The sequence below is a fragment of the Arachis ipaensis genome, chromosome B09 (genome assembly GCF_000816755.2).
Source record: "Arachis ipaensis cultivar K30076 chromosome B09, Araip1.1, whole genome shotgun sequence".
Lineage (NCBI taxonomy): Eukaryota > Viridiplantae > Streptophyta > Magnoliopsida > Fabales > Fabaceae > Arachis > Arachis ipaensis.
The window spans coordinates 96833850-96843880 of record NC_029793.2 but is presented as its reverse complement, the minus strand read 5'-3'; positions in this window follow the sequence as shown (position 1 = coordinate 96843880).

Here is a 10031-nt window from a genome sequence, read left to right as displayed (position 1 = left end):
CATTGTTGGGGGCGAGGAGCTCTGCTGTGTTTTGATGAATTAATGCAACTATTTCTGTTTTCCATTCAAAAATGCGTGTTCCTATCTAAGATAATCATTCGCGCTTAATTATAGAGAAGGTGATGATCCGTGACACTCATCACCTTCCTAAATCCATGAACGTGTGTTTGACAACCACCTCCATTCCATATCAGATTGAATGAGTATCTCTTAGATTCCTTAATCAGAATCTCCGTGGTATAAGCTAGAATCCATTGGCAGCATCCTTGAGAATCCAGAAAGTCTAAACCTTGTCTGTGGTATTCTGAGTAGGATTCTGGAATTGGATGACTGTGACGAGCTTCAAACTCACGAGTGCTGGGCGTAGTGACAGACGCAAAAGGATAGTAAATCCTATTCCGGTATGATCGAGAACCTATAGATGATTAGCCATGCGGTGACAGCGCACCTGGACCATTTTCACTGAGAGGAAGGATGGTAGCCATTGACAACGGTAATCCCCAACAAACAGCTTGCCATAGGAGGGACGTGCGTGCGTGAAGAAGAAATTAGGGAGAAAGCAGAGAGTCAAAAGATAAAGCATCTCCAAAACTCCAACATATTCTCATTTACTGCATAACAAGTATTTATATCATGCTCTTTTATTCCTCGTAATTCAATTTGATAAGTGAATTATTTTCCTGACTAAGAGGTACAAGGTAACCATAGATTGCTTCAAGCCAACAATCTCCGAGGGATTCGACCCTTACTCACGTAAGGTATTACTTGGACGACCCAGTGCCCTTGCTGGTTAGTTGTGCGGAATTACATAGTGTGAAGTAATTTTCGTGTACCAAGTTTTTGGCGCCGTTGCCGGGGATTGTTCGAGTTTGGACAACTGACGGTTTATTTTGTTGCTTAGATTAGGAAAAATTTTTTCTTTTTTGTTTAGAGTCTTCTATTATCATTTTTGGTTGAAATTTTCTTTTTAAAATCCTTATTTTCTTTTTTTTCTTATTTATTAAAAATACTTCTTCAAAACAAGTGTTACATTTACTGCCCAATTGGCTAGAGCGTTGGTCTATGTTCTTGGTAATTGGGTATATTCTTTTCAAAATCTTCTATTTCAAAAATAATTTTTCTATTAAATCTTGTGCCAAACTTTAAGTTTGGTGTTTTCTTGTTGATTTTTCTTTGGATAGGGTCATATGCTAACCCCACTACTGCTTCATATGGGAGTAGTATCAGTATACCCTCCATTGGAGTCAGTAGCTTTGAGTTGAATCCTCAGCTCATTATCATGGTGCAGCAAAGTTGCCTGTATTCTGGTCTTCCACAGGAAGAACCTACAGAGTTTCTGGCACAGTTTTTACAAATTGCTGACATAGTACATGATAAGGAAATAGATCAGGATGTCTACAGACTATTACTACAGTTCAATTAAGAAGTAGGAAAATATTAAATACCCCACCTCAAGGCAGCAGGAAGCCAAGAAATGAGCAAACTACCCAAATTCCATCTGAGGACAGTAAGAGCCCGGGGAAAAATGATTCTGGCGCTAAAATGCCAGAAATTGGGTGGAAGGCTGGTGCTGAACGTCCAAACCATGCTCAGGACTGGCGTTCAACGCCAGAAACAAGCAAGGAACTAGCGTTGAATGCCCAAAGGAAGCACAGTTCTGGCGTTCAGACACAGGAAGAGGAAGCACTAATTCAAGTGCTAAGGACACACAAGACAGCTCTTGGGTGGTCCATAAGTGACCTTAAGGGCATAAGCCCAGCTAGATGCATGCACAAGATCTTATTGGAGGATAATGCTAAGCCAGTGGTTCAACTACAGAGGCGGCTAAATCCAGCCATGAAGGAAGTAGTGCAGGAAGAGGTCACCAAATTACTGGAGGCTGGGATTATTTATCCTATTTCTGATAGCCCCTGGGTGAGCCCTGTCCAAGTCGTCCCCAAAAAGGGAGGCATGACAGTGGTTCATAATGAAAAAAATGAACTGGTTCCTACAAGAACAGTTACAGGGTGGCGCATGTGTATTGACTACAGAAGGATCAATACAGCCACCAGGAAGGATCATTTTCCTTTACCATTCATAGACCAGATGCTAGAGAGACTAGCAGGTCATGATTATTACTGCTTTTTGGACGGCTATTCAGGCTACAACCAAATTGCAGTAGATCCCCAGGATCAAGAGAAAACAGCATTCACATGCCCATCTGGAATATTTGCTTACAGAAGGATGCCATTTGGGCTGTGTAATGCACCTGCAACCTTTCAGAGATGCATGCTCTCTATTTTCTCTGATATGGTGGAAAAATTTCTGGAAGTCTTCATGGATGACTTCTCAGTATATGGAGACTCATTCAGCTCCTGTCTTGATCACCTGTCACTGGTTTGAAAAGATGCTAAGAGACCAACCTGATTTTAAACTGGGAAAAATGTCACTTTATGGTGACTGAAGGGATTGTCCTTGGGCATAAGATTTCAAACAAGGGAATAGAGATGGATCAAGCTAAAATAGAGGTAATTGAAAAATTACCACCACCTGCCAATGTTAAGGCAATCAGAAGCTTTCTGGGGCATGCAGGATTCTACAGGAGGTTTATAAAGGATTTTTCAAAAATTGCAAAACCTCTAAGCAATCTGCTAGCTGCTGACACGCCATTTGTGTTTGATACAGAGTACCTGCAGGCGTTTGAAACTCTGAAAGCTAAGCTGGTCACAGAACCAGTTATCTCTGCACCAGACTGGACATTGCCATTCGAATTAATGTGTGATGCCATTGATCACGCTATTGGTGCAGTACTGGGGTAAAGGCATGACAAACTTCTACATGTCATTTATTATGCTAGCCGTGTTTTAAATGATGCCCAGAAAAATTACACAACCACAGAAAAGGAATTGCTTGCAGTGGTCTATGCCATTGACAAGTTTAGGTCATACTTAGTAGGATCAAAAGTGATTGTGTACACTGACCATGCTGCTCTTAAATATCTACTTACAAAGCAGGATTCGAAACCCAGGCTTATAAGATGGGTATTGCTTCTGCAAGAGTTTGATATAGAAATAAGAGACAGAAAAGGGACAGAAAATCAAGTAGCTGATCATCTGTCCCGAATAGAGCCAGTAGAAGGGGCGCCCTCTCCCTCTATTGAAATCTCTGAAACCTTTCCGGATGAGCATCTGTTCGCCATTCAGGAAACACCATGGTTTGCAGACATTGCAAACTATAAAGCTGCAAGTTTCATACCCAAGGCGTACAGCAGGCAACAAAAGAAAAAATTAATTTCTGATGCAAAGTACTACTTGTGGGATGAACCCTATCTCTTTAAGAGATATGCAGATGGAATAATCCGTAGGTGTGTACCTAGAAAAGAAGCACAGAGGATCCTATGGCATTGCCATGGATCACAATATGGAGGCCATTTCGGAGGTGAGCGAACAGCCACCAACGTCCTCCAATGTGGTTTCTACTGGCCTACACTCTACAGAGATTCCCGAGAGTTTGTAGCCAGAGAGCTGGTAATTTGCCTCATAGTTACGCCATGCCTCAACAAGGAATCTTGGAGATTGAGTTGTTTGATGTATGGGGAATTGATTTCATGGGGCCTTTCCCACCATCATACTCAAACACTTATATTCTGGTGGCAGTTGACTATGTATCAAAATGGGTAGAGGCCATTGCCACACCCACCAATGATACTAAAACAGTACTGAAGTTTCTCCAGAAACATATATTTAGCAGATTTGGTGTTCCTAGGGTACTAATCAGTGATGGGGGCACTCACTTCTGCAATAAATAGCTTTACTCCGCCATGGTCCGGTATGGGATTCGCCACAAGGTGGCGACTCCATATCATCCATAGACAAATGGGCAAGCTGAAGTTTCTAACAGAGAACTAAAAAGAATCCTGGAACGGACTGTAAGTACCCGTAGAAAGGATTGGGCACAAAGCTTGGATGATGCTCTGTGGGCTTACAGAACAGCATTCAAGACTCCTATAGGGACCTCTCCGTACCAACTTGTGTATGGTAAGGCTTGTCACCTGCCCGTGGAACTGGAACATAAGGCCTACTGGGCAACCAGATTCCTAAACTTTAATGCCAAACTAGCTGGAGAAAAAAGATTGCTCCAGCTGAATGAGCTAGAGGAATTCAGATTCACTGCTTTCGAAAATGCCAAGCTTTATAAAGAGAAATAAAAAAGATGGCATGACAGAAAGCTATCTTCTAGAATCTTTGAACTAGGACAAAAGGTTCTGTTGTTTAACTCTAGGCTCAAGCTATTCCCCGGGAAACTGAAGTCCCGGTGGAGGGGACCATATGTGCTTACAAGTGTATCACCATATGGTTATGTGGAGCTTCAAGACATTGACTCTGATAGGAAGTTCATTGTTAATGGACAGAGAATCAAGCATTATCTTGAAGGTAATGTTGAGCAAGAATGCTCATGGCTGAGGCTAGATTAAAAAGCTCAGCAAGGTCCAGCTAAAGACAATAAAGAAGCGCTTGCTGGGAGGCAACCCAGCCATTGGCATCACTTCCTCTAGCATTTTGCCCTATTCTTGATTTTATTTGTTTATATAAAGTTCATTGATACTAAGGTAAAGAGTCAATTGCATAAGTTTACAGGGTTACAGAAGGATTCAGCACACAAAACAGAGAAAAAGAGCTCACTGGCAAGAAAACGCCAGTAAGAGGCACAATTGGGCGTTCAACACCCAAAAGAAGCATCCACTGGGCGTTGAACGCCAGTAAGGATAGCTATATGGGCGTTTAACGCCAGATTTACAGCGTCCTGGGCGTTCAGAAAAACGCCCAGTGACAAAGGAGTTCCTGGCGTTCAACGCCCAAGCTTAATATCTATGCTCTGCAAAGATGCTGGAGTAAAGATGGGAATAACAGAGTATATCTCAGTGGAGCAACCAATCACTAAAATCACAATGGAAAAACAATAATTGCAGGATGACCCCACCAAGAGGAGGGCGCAAGAATTCCTCCCAAGAAGTCCCTCAATTTGAATATTGGGAACAGCTTGAAGCATCTGTTACCAAGTTGCAGGAATCTATGGACCAAATAAAGGAAGAACAGCAAAATCAAAACAGTATGCTCTGCAAACTGCTCAGGGAACAAGAAGAGCAAGGGCGTAACTTAAACATGAATAAAATAGAAGATTTTCTTTAGGATAAGGAGGCAATATTTTTCGAGTTTTTAATACAAGAAATTCTAATTAATTACATGTGGTGGCAATGCTTTCTGCCTTCTGAATGAATGCCTGAACAGAGCATATGTCTTTGGAATTTGATGTTAGCTTCACTCAAAAACTCTGAGATATTATTGCTTCTTGACTTATTTGTATTCTATTTTATTTGTCTAGTTGCTTGGGGACAAGCAATAGTTTAAGTTTGGTGTTGTGATGAGCGGATATTTTATACGCTTTTTGGGGTTAATTTCATATAGTTTTTAGTATGTTTTAGTTAGTTCTTAGTTTATTTTCATTAGTTTCTAGGCAAAATTCATATTTCTGGACTTTACTATGAGTTTGTGTGTTTTTCTGTAATTTCAGGTATTTTCTGGCTGAAGTTGAGGGAGCTGAGCAAAAATCTGATTCAGGCTGAAATAGGACTGCTGATGCTGTTGGATCCTGACCTCTCTGCACTCGGAATGGAATTTCTGGAGCTATAGGAGTCCAATTGACGCGCTTCCAATTGCGTTGGAAAGTAGACATCCAGGGCTTTCCAAAAATATATAATAGTCCATACTTTGTTCAAGGATAGATGACGTAAACTAGCGTTCAACGCCAGTTCCATGTTGCAGTCTGGCGTCCAGCGCCAGAAACACGTTACAAGTTGGAGTTCAACGCCAGAAATAGGTTACAGCCTGGCGTTGAACGCCCAAAACAGCCCAGGCACGTGAGAAGCTTTAGTCTCAGCCCCAACACACACCAAGTGGGCCCCAGAAGTGGATTTCTGCACTATCTATCATAGTTTACTCATTTTCTGTAAACCTAGGTTACTAGTTTAGTATTTAAACAACTTTTAGAGATTTATTTTGTATCTCATGACATTTTAGATCTGAACTTTGTAATCTTTGACGGCATGAGTCTCTAAACTCCATTGTTGGGGGTGAGGATCTCTGCTGTGTTTTGATGAATTAATGCAACTATTTCTATTTTCCATTCAAACATGCGTGTTCCTATCTAAGATATTCATTCGTGCTTAATTATAGAGAAGGTGATGATCCGTGACACTCATCACCTTCCTCAATCCATGAACGTGTGTTTGACAACCACCTCCGTTTTATATCATATTGAATGAGTATCTCTTAGATTCCATAATCAGAATCTCCGTGGTATAAGCTAGAATCCATTGGCAGCATCCTTGAGAATCCGGAAAGTCTAAACCTTGTCTGTGGTATTCCGAGTAGGATTCTGGGATTGGATGACTGTGACGAGCTTCAAACTCACGAGTGCTGGGCGTAGTGACAGACGCAAAAGGATAGTAAATCCTATTCCGTTATGATCGAGAACCTACAGATGATTAGCCGTGCGGTGACAGTGCACCTAGACCATTTTCACTGAGAGGAAAGATGGTAGCCATTGACAACGGTAATCCCCAACACACAGCTTGCCATAGGAGGGACGTGCGTACGTGAAGAAGAAATTAGGGAGAAAGCAGAGATTCAAAAGACAAAGCATCTCCAAAACTCCAACATATTCTCATTTACTGCATAACAAGTATTTATTTCATGCTCTTTTATTCCTCGTAATTCAATTTGATAAGTGAATTATTTTCCTGACTTAGAGTTACAAGGTAACCATAGATTGCTTCAAGCCAACAATCTCCGTGGGATTCGGCCCTTACTCACGTAAGGTATTACTTGGACGACCCAGTGCACTTGCTGGTTAGTTGTGCGGAATTACATAGTGTGATGTAATTTTCATGCACCAGAGTGAAAACATGCTTTTTAGACCTTTAAATTGCTAATTTTAATTCACTTTAATCTATGTTTGTTGAGTAATTTCAGGCTTATAAGATAAGGATTGGATGGAAGAAGTGAAGAGAAAAGCATGCAAAGTAGAGAATTAAGGAAGAAATGAGCATTTGGAGGATCCAAGGCCACGCGCGCATGCGTCACCCACGCATACGCGTGAGTTGGGAATTTGCAAGGCGACGCGCACGAGTTGACAACGCACACGCGTGACGTTGGTCACGTGACCTCATTAAAGGCAACACGCTGGGGTGTTTTCTGAGCCTTATAGGCCCAAATCCAACTCATTTCTGAAGCTATTTGATGCAGAATTCAAGAGGGAACAAAGGGGGAGCAATTAGATGCTTAGGATCATGCTTTAGGTAGTTTTCTAGAGAGAGAAGCTCCTTTTTCTCTCTAGAATTAAGGTAGAATTAGGTCAAACTCTCTTAGATTTAGGTTTCAATTCTTGTTTTCATTTAGTTTTCTTTACAATTTCTTGTTCCTACATCTTTATTCTCTTAGTTTGTTTTATTAACTTCTCATTTATGTCATTTTTAGTTTATGAACCCACTTGTTAATTTCAATTTCTATTAATGCAATTTTTATTGTTATTGATTTCTTGCATTAGGTAGTGGTAGAATTTACTATTCCTTGCAATTTTACTATGCTTTCATTTTATGCCTTTCAAGTGTTTGATAAAATGCTTGGTTAGATTTTAGAGTAGTTTTTAAGCATTATTGGCTTGGAAAGAGAAATTGAGTAGTCTTGAGTCATTAAAACCCAATTTAGATTGGTGATCTAGAGTTATTAGTTAGTCTTGTGTCTATTAATATCACTTATTGATTGGGATTAACTAGTCCTATTTGACTTTCTCTCAATATAAAGATAACATTATACCTTCTTCCGATGTTGGAGATGACGAAATAGGATTAGCTCTTGTTAACTATTGTATGATGATTAATGACTAGGATAGAAAGCCTTGATTCTCAATTCTTGCCATGGATGCCTCTTTTTAGTATTTGCTATCCTTAGTTGTTTTCTTTATTTTCATGTCATTTAGATTATAGTCTTCTTATTTACAAACCCCTTGGACCTCATAACCAATAAAACGCATACCTCATTGCAATTTCTTCGAGAGACGACCCGAGATCTAATACTCTCGATATTTTTATTGGTTTGCACTTGTGACAAGCAAAATTAAACTTTGATGTAGGATTGGTTGTTGGTATAGACTATACTTGTAACGAAGTGATTCAACTTTATTCAGAAATTCTATATCAACGTAAAGTCTTCTTTCAGTCATGTTCGTTAATTTTAAAATAAAAGTCATTTCCACCCATGGTTCGTCGACAATGTGACGATAATAGAATAAGGGTTAATGCATCATCAAAAAAATCGACGACTTGAATGTTGATTTTAATATTTTATTTTTAGTTATCTTCTTTTAACAATATAGACAGCAAGCTGTCGAAAAATATCAGTAAAAAGTATAATCGTTGTTTTTTAGCGTTAAAAGATACGTTTTTTTTTTTTTGTAATGGTAATTCGTTAATCTTTAACCAAATCCTGTTGAATCTTATTTAGCTGAATAATAATTCTATCATATGTAAAGCATGCAAGGCAACTTTAATATAGAGAGAACCAAAACGTTGAAGATTCAAACAAAGTAATTGATTTTATTCTTAATAAGTTCTATACGAATAAATAATCTTAAATTGCTTTCTTTATTACTTAAAGAGAAAGTTTAGAAAATTAATTAGTAGTGCAACCAATTTGAATAACTTTTTAAAAATTTCAAAAAATTTGATTTAAAATTTAAATTTGCATTCAAAAAACTTCATTTTATAAAAAATAATGTAGTGTCATTCCTCTCCTCTCCTGATGTGGCATTGCTTCTCCTCTCCCCATGTAGTGATTTGCATGCTCCATATTGCATCGCGCTATCGTTTGCGACGGGACCCTCTCCAGCCGCATCACTTATCGACGTTCAAGCTCTTCTCGCAGAGTTGCGATCTGTGCACTTCTTGACGTCCAGCACGTGCGTCGCCAAGTCGAACCACTCTCGCTCACATCGTCTCGCATTGTCATGGCACTGCTTGTGGGAGTTCGACTATCGCAATGACGATGCAGAACGCAACAGTGCGATCAACCATTCCATCTCCTTGCACAAGAACATCGCGGCCTCTCCCTCTATCTCCTCGCGCAAGATTCTTCTTCTTGGATGTTTTTTTTTCTATGTTTCCGATTTTTTCCCTTATTTTCTTCTTTTTAGATTTTGGAGGACTTTCTTAATCTTTATAGAAGCTTCTTGCTTAGTTTTTTTATGCTCTTTTTCTAATTTTTTTTTTATGTTTCATTTTGTTAGTGTCAAATTTTTAAAATGATTTTAGATATCTCATTTGTTTTTAGGTTTTGGATTTTTTTCTTATTACGTTTTGGATGTTTTTTATTTTGAAATTTTTAAAATAATTTTAGATTTTGGTTTTAGATTTTTTTTGGATCTTAGATTTTTTTTAGGTTTGGAATGTGGTAATTTGAATTGACGTTGCTTAAAAAAATTTTAAAAATTACTAGTTAGTTAATTGTACTTGATTACACCTCTTGTTAACCACCTAAGAGATTTGAATTTTTAAATAATCTCTCACTTGATGTATACATTATTGTGAATTAATAGTATCTTTTAAAATTTTATGTGCTCATCCTGATGAATGCGCTATTTTTCTTAATTAATTTTGCAATATTATTTTTCACGTATATCAATTATAAAATTATCGCATATTTTACCATTTCACGAGAAGGAAACTATTTGTCTCACTCAAATAGTTCTGTTTAACAAATCATCACAATGAACTTGATAAACGGGTCTAGTTCTCTAATGGAGATGATGATCATGGACTAGATTGACATTTTATTTCAATACATAAAAGAGTAGATGGCCGTTTCATGAGATGGACAGGGATCAGAGTGAAATTTTACTGAATAGTTTATTATCACTTTTGTAAACATTTAATTATTCAAGTACTCCTAGTAAAAGTACGCATGAAAGTATACAATAATAAAACTCGAAACCGAAAC